The following is a 12,297-nucleotide window of genomic DNA, read 5'->3' on the forward strand; positions in this document are numbered from 1 at the left end:
TTTCTCTAGAAGGAAGGAATGGGTGTTCTATAAAATCCAGTGTATAACGTAAAACTTCTTTATTCTTTGTTACTGTCAAGTGGTTAATCAAGGAACCCCCCCGCCTTTCCTAGGAGCCATATGATGTTGTGGACATCTAGGGTTCCATGGGACGAGGGAGACTGGGGACTGGTCCATGGTCACCATGCTCTGCACACACAGGCATCTCTGAGATGCTGATTTCCTCCTTTCTTGTCTGTTGCTGGAAGTCAGTCCACATACCCTGGGACTAAGTCCTCTTTGTCCTGACTCCTGATGTCACGCTGCTCCTTCTCTTCCCCTCTTGGCTGCATTTACGGCATGAGGATCAGCTGGGAGAATGTTTTGGACATGTCTGCCTAAATACTCATGTCTAATGACCTGGCACCAGGCAGAATAGCACTAAAACTGGTTCCAGTTTTATACTTCCATGCACTTCATATAGGAAGTAATTTATAGATTCTACTGCTCCTGTTTAGTCACTAAGATTCCACTAAGTCAGTAAGATTCCACTGCTCCTGTTTAGTTGAACTCTTTTGCGACCCCATGGACTATAGCCTGCCAAGCTCCTTCTGTCAATGGGATTTCTCAGGCAAGAAATGGGGGATCTTCCCAACCCAGGTATTGAACAGGTGTCTCTTATGTCTCCTGCATTGGGAGGTGCATTCCTTATCACTTATGCAACCTGGGAAGCCCTCTCTTACATTTCCCCAATATGATCCAGGTTTTCAGGTCCATCTCCATGGTACCTGGTTCAGGGAGTGACAGGATGCCAGAACATGGAGCCCTTACGTGGGTGAACCCACATCTCCCAAGCATCTGAGGTCCCTCTGCTTTCCTTTAATTTTTTCCTTTGGTCCCACTACCGTGAGAATCATTATCTGCTCTTGGGGATGGGATAAAAGATCTGCTTTGTTTTGTTTTTGTTGTTATTTTGATCCTGAGGATTTAAGAAGTCACCTTTTGAAACTCAAAAGCTGTCACAAACAAAAGTATCCAAAATACTTCTTTCCGAATTAGGCCTTTCCTGAGGCAATATCTGTCATAAAACAAATGAGATTTGAGCAAGTACAAGAGAACAGACCATGAATGAATATCTCAAAATATTTCTTGAAAGTCAACACTGAGTCTAAGCTTCCATCACATATAGGGATTGTTGAAACTCTGACAAATGGCGAAGAAGCTAAAATTAAAAAAGTTTAATAAAACTAACCTTGACCCTAACCTGAATGGCAAAAATGGTCATCAACTTTATCATAAAATCTGAGTAAATGTGGAATAAAACATACTTAGAGGAAAAAAAACTGGAATAATTTACCCAGAGGGAAAAAGAAGCAAGCTCATGGTCTTTTGCCTGTATCTTTTTATTTTCCAATGGACTGACCAGATGTCTAGAGGGACAGGCTGGCCCAGCTTTTCCATACCATTGTATGGGAAAACCTTATACAAGATTTATGTTCCTTGGTAACAAGAAGACTAGAGCAATACCAAGCCCCTAAATTTGGCATCTGTGTATCAGGCAATGTGCTGCACACTGGTCAGACAATCTATAAGACAAAAGCCTCCAGGAACTTACGATGCAGTGGAGCTAGGAAAGTAAGCTAGCAAATAAGAAGTTAAAATGCAAAGCAATGGAAGCTGTAGAAGAGGGCTGTGGGGTTGAGTGCAGGGATGGGGTAAGGGAGAAAATCTCAGAGGAGGGAGGTACTGATTTCTGGAAAGCCAAGACTGACCAACTGTCTTTCTAGGCTGAAAGATCCCACCCTGTGTAGAATATAACACAGGGGGGAGACTGCAGAGATGCTAATGCCAGGTGCATATATGAGAAAGTGGCAGAGATGGAGACAAACCTGAGGGCAGGGAGGGAAGCAATCATTCTTATCAAGTCGATCATCTCGAGTCTTTTCCCCCAATCTCTGCGTGTGTTCATAAGAGATTGGTTTTTCATAATTTTTTTTGCTCCAATATTACTTTAAAAAAATTTATTGGAGTATAGTTGCATTACCATGTCATGTCAGTTTCTTTTGTAGAGCAAAGTGAATCAGTCAAACGTATACATATATCCCACTCTTTGGATTTTCTTCCCTTCTAGATCACCATAGAACCTCGCACAGTGGAGTACCCTCTGCTATATACAATAGTTTCTCATTAGTTATCTATTTCACACATCACATCAATAGCATATATATGTCAACCCCAATCTCCCAATCCATTCTACCCCCTGGCTTGTCATATTACAAAACTGTGTAACATAAAGTTCATACTTTCTGAAATGTATGAGTTTATCTCTGGCATACAGCCTGACTTCAGAGAGGACTGTGGAGCATTGGGAGTTGCACTTTGCAGATAATTCACAAAAATTTCATTATTTTATTTGCTATACATAGATCACTCATTCTCATTTCAGGAGTTGAAGACGCTGAAAGTCAAGCATATGGAAGGCTTTCTCTACCAAAAAGCAGCTCCTATGAATGAAAAAGAGATGGATCTTAATATACATACTGGATGCTAACAATTCCTGCTGACTCAGAAAGAGAGAAAACGGGAGAGAAGAGTCAGGCTTATTCTTTGTGAGTTTGAGACTATTCGTTTCAATCAATATTCCAAGAAGTTGCCAGCATAAATGTAAGGTAGATGTTCTTCTAGAAGAAACATGCTGTGGACTTGCTTTATGATCATGGAAAAGTCACTTAGCCTACTTTGAACTGTTTTGGTCATTTGAAATATGTGGGGGCTCAATGACAAGATCGTTAAGATCCCATCCAACTTCCTTATTGTATGATTTGTGCAACTTCCATTTAGAAGTAATTAATGAGCTGATTAAGGAAATGAAATAAACCACAGAACCCTTTGATGTTAAGAAAGAGCCTAAGTCCTCTGACAGAAATAATTTCACAGTCTCTGGGGGAAAGCCCTAAAGGAGACACTAGCATAGCTTTTAAAAAACTCATATTGGACACAAGGGCAAACGGTCAGTGTGTCTACCCAAAGAGACAGGCATGTATCAATTTGGAAAAACTACATTAATCCATTGGTCTAGTTTAAAATTATAGTGAAATAATATTCCTTGAAGACACTTGAAAACCCTTAATCGTTACTTTGGAGTAATGATTTCTGCTTAAATTTGACTATGTCCCTGCATGGATTCTTAAATTCAAATAAAGATAAGCAGTAAACTGGATTTAGAAAAGGCAAAGGGACCAGAGATCAAATTGCCATCTGCTGGATCATCAAAAAAGCAAGAGAGTTCCAGAAAAACATCTAGTTTTGCTTTATTGACTACACCAAAGCCTTTGACTGTGTGGATCACAACAAACTGTGGAAAATTCTTAAAGAGATGGGAATACCAGACCACCTGACCTGTCTCCTGAGAAATCTGTATGCAGGTTAAGAAGCAACAGTTAGAACTGGACATGGAACAGCAGACTGGTTCCAAATCGGGAAAGGAGTACATCAAGGCTGTATATTGTCACCCTGCTTATTTAACTTATATGCGGAGTACATCATGTGAAATGCCAGGCTGGATGAAGCACAAGCTGAAATCAAGATTGCCGGGAGAAATATCAATAACCTCAGATACGCAGATGACACCACCCTTATGGCAGAAAGTGAAGAAGAACTATAGAGCCTTTTGATGAAAGTGAAAGAGGAGACTGAAAAAGGATGAGATGGTTGGATGGTATCATCGATGTGATGGACATGGGTTTGAGTAGGCTCCGGGAGTTGGTGATGGAGAGGGAAGCCTGGTGTGCTGCAGTCCATGGGGTCGCAAAGAGTCAGACATGACTGAGCAACTGAATTGAACTGAACTGATGCAAACGAGGCAGGAAATTTATTATCAAAAATCCTGGGTTGAGTTGTAGAGAATAAAGAAAACCACATAGCAATATAAAAGTATCTATTTGCACCATGTAGCTTATAGTTGTCAAGAAGGGAAAAATAATTGTTTGACTTTTCTTGCTCTCCTTTCTTAAAAGAAAAAAAAATGAGGCCAGAATGCCTTTGTCTCAAAGCAAAATGAAATACTCATCATCACTTGCAATTAGACTAAGGTCATTGGTGTTATTTGGGTTTGACTTTAGTGTTGGGCTGTTGTTCAGTCACAGTTGTATCTGACTCTTTGCGACACCATGGCCTAGGCTTCCCTGTCCTTCACTATCTCCCGGAGTCTGCTCATACTCAAGCCCACTGAATTGGTGATGCCATTAGACCATCTCATCCTCTGTTGTCCCCTTCTCCTCGTGGCCTCAATCTTTCTCAGCATCAGGGTCTTTCTTTTCCAACTTTAGCGTAGGTTTCTTCATAAAGCCAAATGAGCTCAAGAAGAATAAATAAACCAGTCTCTTTAAGATTAATTGGATTTCACCTTTTAAGAATGTTCAATATAAATCTAATAAAATTTGCTCTTTTGAATAGGAAATGAAGGAAGGAATGCATGGGAAGTGTATAGAGCACTAGCTAGAACATATACATGTTAATCATTATTAGAACTCTTATCTTATATGAGAAAATGACAGCTTAGAAATATTAAGTAGCTTGCATAGTACATGTAAAGTATACCAGAGCTGGGACCTCAAATCCTGAAATTCAACTCCATAGCCTTTGCTCTTAATCTTCTACTAAGAACTCACTGAAAAATTAGTTGGGGGGAAGACTATATATAGAGATCTCCTTTAAATTGCCAATGGTGTGGATTAGAATGGTAAAGGACTGAAGAAATAATTAAATTCTGAAGAAGATGGTGGCCATGAGAACAAAGAGAAAAAAATGCTGAGAACACATATTTTTGAATACTGCAATCACCATCACCTGGCTGTATAGGAAGTGAGGAAGAAGATAAAGATGAAGGACTCATTTGAGTGGAGGAAAGGCATTGAGTTCGAACACTAGAATACCCGAGACAGGCATTGTATGGGGGCTCTGATTAGCAGGGCAACTACTTAAGAAACAATATATAAGTGAAATGGCATGGCTGTGTTCCAAGAAAACTTTATGAGAACAGGCAGAGGGCCAGATTTGGCCTATGGACTGCAGTTTACCAACCCTCATCTTAGATAGCTCAAAGTAAAAGAGAATATTATGGCCATTTTGCTTATATTAGCCAACATGCCTATAGGCACATCTGTCACTGGCCAGGAGTGAAGATGTCACATAGACAGGCACCGGGACGGGAATGGGGGTTGTGGGTGACCATGGTAAGCCTCAGAATCTAGTATGGGAAAGAAGCAGAAGTAGGAATTCCCAGCTTGGTCATCAACTCATTAAAAATGACTGAGTCTACATACAAAATATACCTTTCCAACATGAAAACACCTTTTTTGATACTATGTATAGTCAGTTTGGGACTAAAATACAGTCCAGTTCTCTGCCAAGACAAAGCATTGTGAATCCAGAGGAAGGGGGCCTTTAAAACAACTTGTACAAAGTATGAGTTGGAAGAGATCTTGCTGACCTGATCTCTAGATTGGGCTTTAAGTTGAAGCCATGAGACTGGATGCAGTCCTCTGAGGAAGAAAGTATAATAGGGGGAAATCAAACAATAAAACAAACACAGAACCAGGAAGTGGCAAAAAGACAGGAAACCTCTGAAGAGAGTGAAGAAGAAAGGGGATGGAAGTACAGGCCAGTATCAGATCCCTAACACCCCAGAAGAGAAGTATTTCAAGAAGAGAGCACAAAGGTAAATAGTATAAACGGTAGCAAGGCAGAAGTGGGCCCAAAGATAAGAAGCTGTTGGATTTAACCATGAAGTCAGCCATCATTAGCAACCTCTGAGAGACATTTTCAGTATTGTGATAGAAATAAATGCCCAATTGCAAAGAGTTATAGAATCGGAGGGAGGCGAGGAAGCAAAGACAGAAAATGCAAATTTTTCTTGGCACCAAAAAGAGAAAACTTGGTTGAGAAAGCTGAGTGTGTTTGTTCTGTGTAACAGAGGCCTGAACATTAGTTGTGCCCTGAGGAACAGCAAAGGAGCAGGTAAAAGGACATAATTTATGAAGCAAAGCCTGGTTTCATCTTCATAAATATTTTGTTTAAAAGTTCCATAAACAGCAGTGGCCCAGGAAATGCTTCAGCAAATACTCATTAACAAAACGACAGCTATTTAAAAATGTTCCCATAGCTGTTATATGTTTATCACCCCTTGTGTAATAAAGACTTCTGGCATGGAATTTTGAGTTCTTTCTCTAGTATGAGAACTCTTCCGTTCCCTGAGGATTTTCAGAGAATAGGGTACATGGTTGACCTCTTACTCAGACAGAAGGAAATTATGCTTTCACCTCTTGCCCCTGAATAAATTTATCATCCAGTCATTACTTATTCTGGATGAAGATAGAAATTAGACTGAAAGCCGGAAGCCTGGATGCTAAATGAGTAATGTTTCCGGACTTAGTTCCCCTACTCTGTAAAATGAAGGAGTTAGACTTGTCATCACAGCTCTAAAAGAACCAAATGAACGGAAAAGTCATATGTAGATCACTGCTTCTTCTTATTTTATTTATCACAGAACACACTGAAGCAATGCAGGTCCCTAACAGTGGGGGAGGGGTGTATTTTATTGTGTATGGTATAGTCATAGAAGAGAGGATTATACCCTTGTCAATTATTTGTTTTCCAAGGTGTTCTGAAGATATAGAAAAAGTTGCCAATAAAATGTTACATGAAAAAGGTGGAATCCAAATTTGCAGTGTGAAGCCAATTTTGTAAAAATAAGGTGAAACAAAATATTGGTACCATATTATGTACACATATACAGAAGGAAATCTAACAATGGGAATTACTCTACTAGAGACTGAAATTGGTGACAATTTATTTTCCTTTTATATTATCATTCTCTTTATAATTCTCGTAATACTTAGCTCCCTTGTGAGTTACGAAAGGTATTTTACATTTGAGGTTTACAGGAAGGTTGCTTTCATTTCCATTGTACTCAACTCTACTTAAAGTGTTTTCAAGTGGGGAGGAGGACCTATGGGTGCTAACTTTCCTGATGGACTAGCCCCATACTCTGGAGAAGGACTACAGAAGATATGCTTGATATTAAACATATTCAAAACCAAGTAGGTTGGAGATAGAAGATACAGACAGATGAAGACTGCCCCTCAGAATTATTATTATTATTTTCTTGTTATTTGGAAAGATGTCAGTATTTATCTAGATCTTTGTAACTTATCTAATCTTTATTTTTTTAAAGTTTACCAAAATAACATTTGGCTTGTAAAACTGTCTTAGACTCAGCCATTTTTATTTATTCTTCTGTGTCCACCCGGCCCCCTCAACTATTAACACAGTCAAATGCTAGCAGCATCTTTTTGTAGCAAATGTATTATCAATTCCGCAATGCCTTCAGCAAAATCAACCAACCAAAAAGGGGTATCGGAAAACGGCTGATACCTCCATGTCCTCCAACTCTACTTTCTAAATTCTTATTGACAATAGGCACCTGGTGCTGTCTCTTCATAGCAATTTACAATTCCAAATTACCCTTTGCTAACAGAAATTTCATAATTTGTTAAATGGCATTATATAATGAAATTTTCAAACACTTTGATAATAAAATATGAAGTAAAACATGCATGGTTTTTGGATCATTTATTTGTTAACAACCTTTTAACTTATATTCACTTAGCAAACATTTAGATCTGCTGCTGCTCAGTTATGTCCAACTCTTTTCGACCCCACGGAATGCAGCCTGCCAGGCTCCTCTATCCATGAGATTTCCCAGGCAAGAATACTGGAGTGGATTGTCATTTCCTTCTCCAGGGGATCTTCCCAACCCAGGGATTGAACCCACGTCAACTGTGTCTCCTGCATTGCAGGCAGGTTCTTTACCTGTTGAGTCACCTGGGAAGCCACTTATGGCACTAAAATGTCCCAAAAGAATCTCAGTCTTTAACCACATCACCTCTTCAATTGTCCAGAAGTACTGACTTACTTCATCAAAAAAGGCCAGTATATCAGGATATAGTTCAGTGGTTTGAGCATCTTTTCTTTCCTGAGAGGCTGCAATTGAAAATAAGCTAAATGCATATTTTTATCAGAACAAATCAATTATCTCTCTGTACACCAGTTGAAGAAATATCAGCAGCTTCTCTCTCTAGTTCACATTCTATAGCATTAAGCTTGACAGCCCCTTGGAAAGCATACACCTTGCCCATTGAATTCTAGTTCAAGAATTCAATGAATTCAAGAAGCTAGAATTCAATGAATTCAAGAAGCAAGAATTCAGTGAATTCAAGAAGCTAGAGGGGCTAGCTTCTGAAGACTTCTGGAGAATTCTCACAAGGCTGTGCTAAGAAAAAAGGATCCTTATAAGGCGCTGTGGGCTTCCCAGGCGGCACAGTGGTAAAGAATCTGCCGGCCAGTGCAGGAGACTCAGGAGACACAGGTTCAATTCCTGGGTCAGGAAGATCCCCTGGAGCAGGAAACAGCAACCCACTCCAGTAGTGTTGCCTGGAGAATCCCATGGACAGAGGAGCCTGGTGGGCTATAGTCCAGACGTTGCAGAGTCGGATACAACTGGGCATGCAGGCAGACACATAAGGCATTATCAGTGAACACTGTCACAAGTTAATTTACTGCAGATTTTCCTTTCTTTACTAGTTTTAAAAGTCATTTTCTAAATAGAAACCTTCCTAAGTGTGTATTTAATGACATTGAGTTTCCAGTGATTTAAAGTTTAGGTATTGTGGTAATACAGTTCTCACGTAAAACATACATCATGTGTCAAATTTTCTAATTGGGTATGAATGTGAAAATTAAATTTTAATTAACCTGAAATAGTCAAGTAGAGAAAACTTTTACTGAATTGACTTAACATAGTATCATTTCCATTTGAAAATAACTCATGCCATTTAACTGAAAGTAGGGGTCAAAAATAAGCAAAATTTTTACTTTTTATATAATGTTTCCACATTTATGCAGACCCTAACTTTACTGTTGCAAACAAAAGATAGTCCCTAGTTCATTGTTTCAAACAGAAAGAGTTTGTCATATATATCACAAAATGTTTTTACACCTAGGACCAATTTCCACAGCGACTAGGTGAAACCTGTTTTTTTTAATAAATTGTTTCAGTTTGAAAAGGGCCTTTAATACAAAAGACCTCACAGCATAATTCTTTATAAAGCTCTATGATCAAGGAATTAGCAGTGAATTCTTATTAAAGCTGGAATGTAGAACTACCCTGGACTCAATTTATAGCTTCATGTATTGTCTAACATATCCAGTTTTAATTCCTTTCTTGTGTCAAACAGAATTAATGATCAAGATCATTGAGAAACCAGTGATCCATTTTGCTCTGAAATGCACCACATAAAAAATGTGGGAAGATAAGAAAACATATATTCAGCTACTAACTTCAATGTTTTATGGTATTTTAAGCTTAGAAAAAGCTGCAAATAAGAGAAAGATGCAGTTTTAAAAAACCAAGATATAATGAAGACAATTAGCCTTACATTCCTGTTTTTCCCCTAAAGTTTCATCAGCACACAGAAGAACTGCATAGATTTGATGACAAAGATCATTTTTCCTTTTCTCTCTTTTCTACCAAGCAGTCTTGTCCTAGTTCTCAGACACATATGCATGTGAATAGCATATGTGTGAATGGGGCTAAAATAATGTACTTTGTCCACTCATGCATGCTCAGTTGTGTCCAACTCTTTGTGACCCTATGGATGGACTGTAACCTGCCAGGCTCCTCTGTCCATGGAATTCTCCAGGTTAGAATATTGGAGTGGATTTCCATTTTCTTCTCCAGGGGATCTTCCCAATCCAGGGATCAAGCTCATCTCCTTATCTCCTGCATGGCAGGCAGATTTTTTACCACTGGGCCACCTGGGAAGCCCAGTATTTGATTAATACGAATTAATATTATAGCCCCCTTGAAATTGGTTAGTCACTGATTCCTTGACACAGGCCTCCAGTGATTGCGTAAAAAGGAGAACAAATAGCACTTTCTGTATCTGATGTAGGAATGAGGTAGTTATCCCAGAGCCACTTCCATGGCAACTTCTACCACAGAACACAACTAAGAATTTGGACACAAACCAAAAGCCTCCTAAGCACCTAAAATAGATGTCACTATGTCTGTGCACTTTGGCTCTGCACTTTCCTCATAAAAGATTCTCTTGGGTCTTCGAATAAAGTTATAGTCTCTCATTCCTTCCATATTTTTTTTTTATAAACTTGTTTGTTTTCTGGTTTTGTTGTGCATAGCACAAATGAAATGATCATTACAAAGGGATGGTTGAAACTGAAGAGAGTTATTAGAGGAATACAAATTCTCCACACCAGCAGGTAAAGAAATCACAGCTCCATATAGATGATGAACACAAGGGAAAAAAAGTCCCATACAAATAATACAATTTTTTAAAGCACAGTAATTATGTGACTTTATGACATAAGAAGGATGGCCTTACACGTCACAGAATAGGCCCCCCCAAGTATTATTATGTTATAGAATAAGTCTATGATGTGTATTCATGAAGAGAATACTGAGAAATTCACAAAACTTTAAATTGAATTTAGTCCTCTCCAGAGAGACAGTAAAATATCTAAGGTTTCCCAGGTGGCTCAGTGGTAAAGAATCCGCCTGCCAATGCAGGAGACTTGGGTTCTATCCCTGGGTCGGGAAGATCCCCTGGAGCAGGAAATGGCAACCCATTCCAGTATTCTTGCCTGGGAGATCCCATGAACAGAGGACCCTGGCAGGCTACAGTCCATGGGGTTGCAAAGATTCAGACACAACTGAGCACATACATATTATTATAGTAGATTTCAGAAAGATAACTCTCCAAAAAGTGGCTAAATTTTCTCTAAACTTTTTGGAGTTTTCAGTAGTACACTTCTAAGCTTCCCTTTCTGGAAAGTCCATAGATAGAGAACGCCTTAGTTCTCTGTAACTTGTTTACTGACCAGCAGCAAATACTATATATAGTATTAGCTAACCAGGCCTCTGGGCAAGAGGGACATCTCAGACGACAGTGGGACACGGGGTCTTATCTGTCCACCCCACAGCCAGGGGGGTCACTCCTCCTCTGCTCTGAAAACCCCTTCAGAGCTCAGTGATTTGAATTCTTACAGCAAACATCACTCTTGGAAATGCTGTCTCTTTAAGGTGGATGAACTTAATAAGATAAACTTCATCCAAAAATTTTAAAAAAAGCAAGTTTACCAGAATTGTAAAACTAAATGGGGATCAAGGGAAGGAAGGGTTAAAATGAACAAGTATAGAAACAAACTAAAGATAAAACTCCAGTTTAAAAACTCATGTTTTCCAGGTCAGATCCACCAAGCTGTGATGAGGTCAGGGAGTCTTGACCCAGACAGTTATAGGGCCTGGGGCTTGCCCTATGCTGGTCCCCTTCTCTGACTGATTCTATAGGTTCTGTACTTCAAACTGACGATGCATTAACCAATCTCTGCCCTGCTTCCCCAAGTCAAGAGCATTCTGTACATTCTGTAATATTAAAGCATATCCTGCTTTATTCAACCTGAACAACAAAACATAAAAACCACCCATGACAAGAGTCAACAAAGGACAAAACTAAACTAAGATTCAATATAAAATAACAACAATTATTAGTTTCCTAAAAGGAAAACAAAATCTTAGCAGCTTCAATCAACAACAGCTACAAAACAAGACTGAAACACTCAAGGGCTAAGATATTTTAAGGGTGTGTTTTCTCTCAGAATAGAGGCAAAGTGGGAGAAAAAGGTCAGATGACCACAGAATACTTGTGCCTGAAAGAAATGAACCTTGAAGGAGATTTCTATGAGTTAAAAAACAGTACCTTATAAGTAACTGGTCTGGTCTACTCACAGCTGTTTCCAGTGTCGACTCTTGTTTAACTGTCTACTGACTTCAGTTTAAAGTTAATTCTGTTGGCAAAAAAGTACAGAGCTTGTCTGGAAAGTGCTGTTGGGACATAAACCATTCCTTTCAAAGCGGTGGTAGCTGTATTTAAGTTTTCTTGTAGAGGGGGATAGAAATCCTTCCTGTAGCAAATCTTCCTCCTCCTTCCCCTCAGACTTAGTCAGTATCCTCCTATCCCATATATTGAAGAAAGAGACAGAGAGGGAAGAAAAAAAAAAAAAAAAACCTGCCAGGAAATATACCTTAAATAACGTAGTATTTGAGCATTTAGAAATAGACAAAAAAAAGGAGGGGGGATTAAAAATGAGAACCATAGGAAGCACACCAGGACCTTAAATATAATTTAGCCCAATGCCTTCACTTTGTAAATAATGAAAGTGATGCCTGGAGAAAATATGATT

At 39.0% G+C, this 12,297-nt stretch overlaps 1 protein-coding gene across 3 annotated transcripts in view; it reads right to left on the reverse strand.

Moving 5' to 3' along the window:
- ARHGAP24 (Rho GTPase activating protein 24) overlaps positions 1-12,297 on the reverse strand; it is a 542,216-nt gene that overhangs the window by 218,431 nt on the left and 311,488 nt on the right. Inside the window, exon 1 of one of the 3 annotated variants that reach the window (XM_043906278.1) lies at positions 11,843-12,075. The exons of 1 other annotated variant lie outside the window; for it this stretch is intronic. The gene's annotated coding sequence lies outside the window, so the exon portion shown is untranslated. Of the gene's footprint in view, positions 1-11,813; positions 12,076-12,297 lie in introns of those variants that run through there. One more of the 3 variants, XM_043906275.1, reaches the window with a different exon arrangement.

The sequence above is a fragment of the Cervus elaphus genome, chromosome 6 (assembly GCF_910594005.1).
Source record: "Cervus elaphus chromosome 6, mCerEla1.1, whole genome shotgun sequence".
Taxonomy (NCBI): Eukaryota; Metazoa; Chordata; class Mammalia; order Artiodactyla; family Cervidae; genus Cervus; species Cervus elaphus.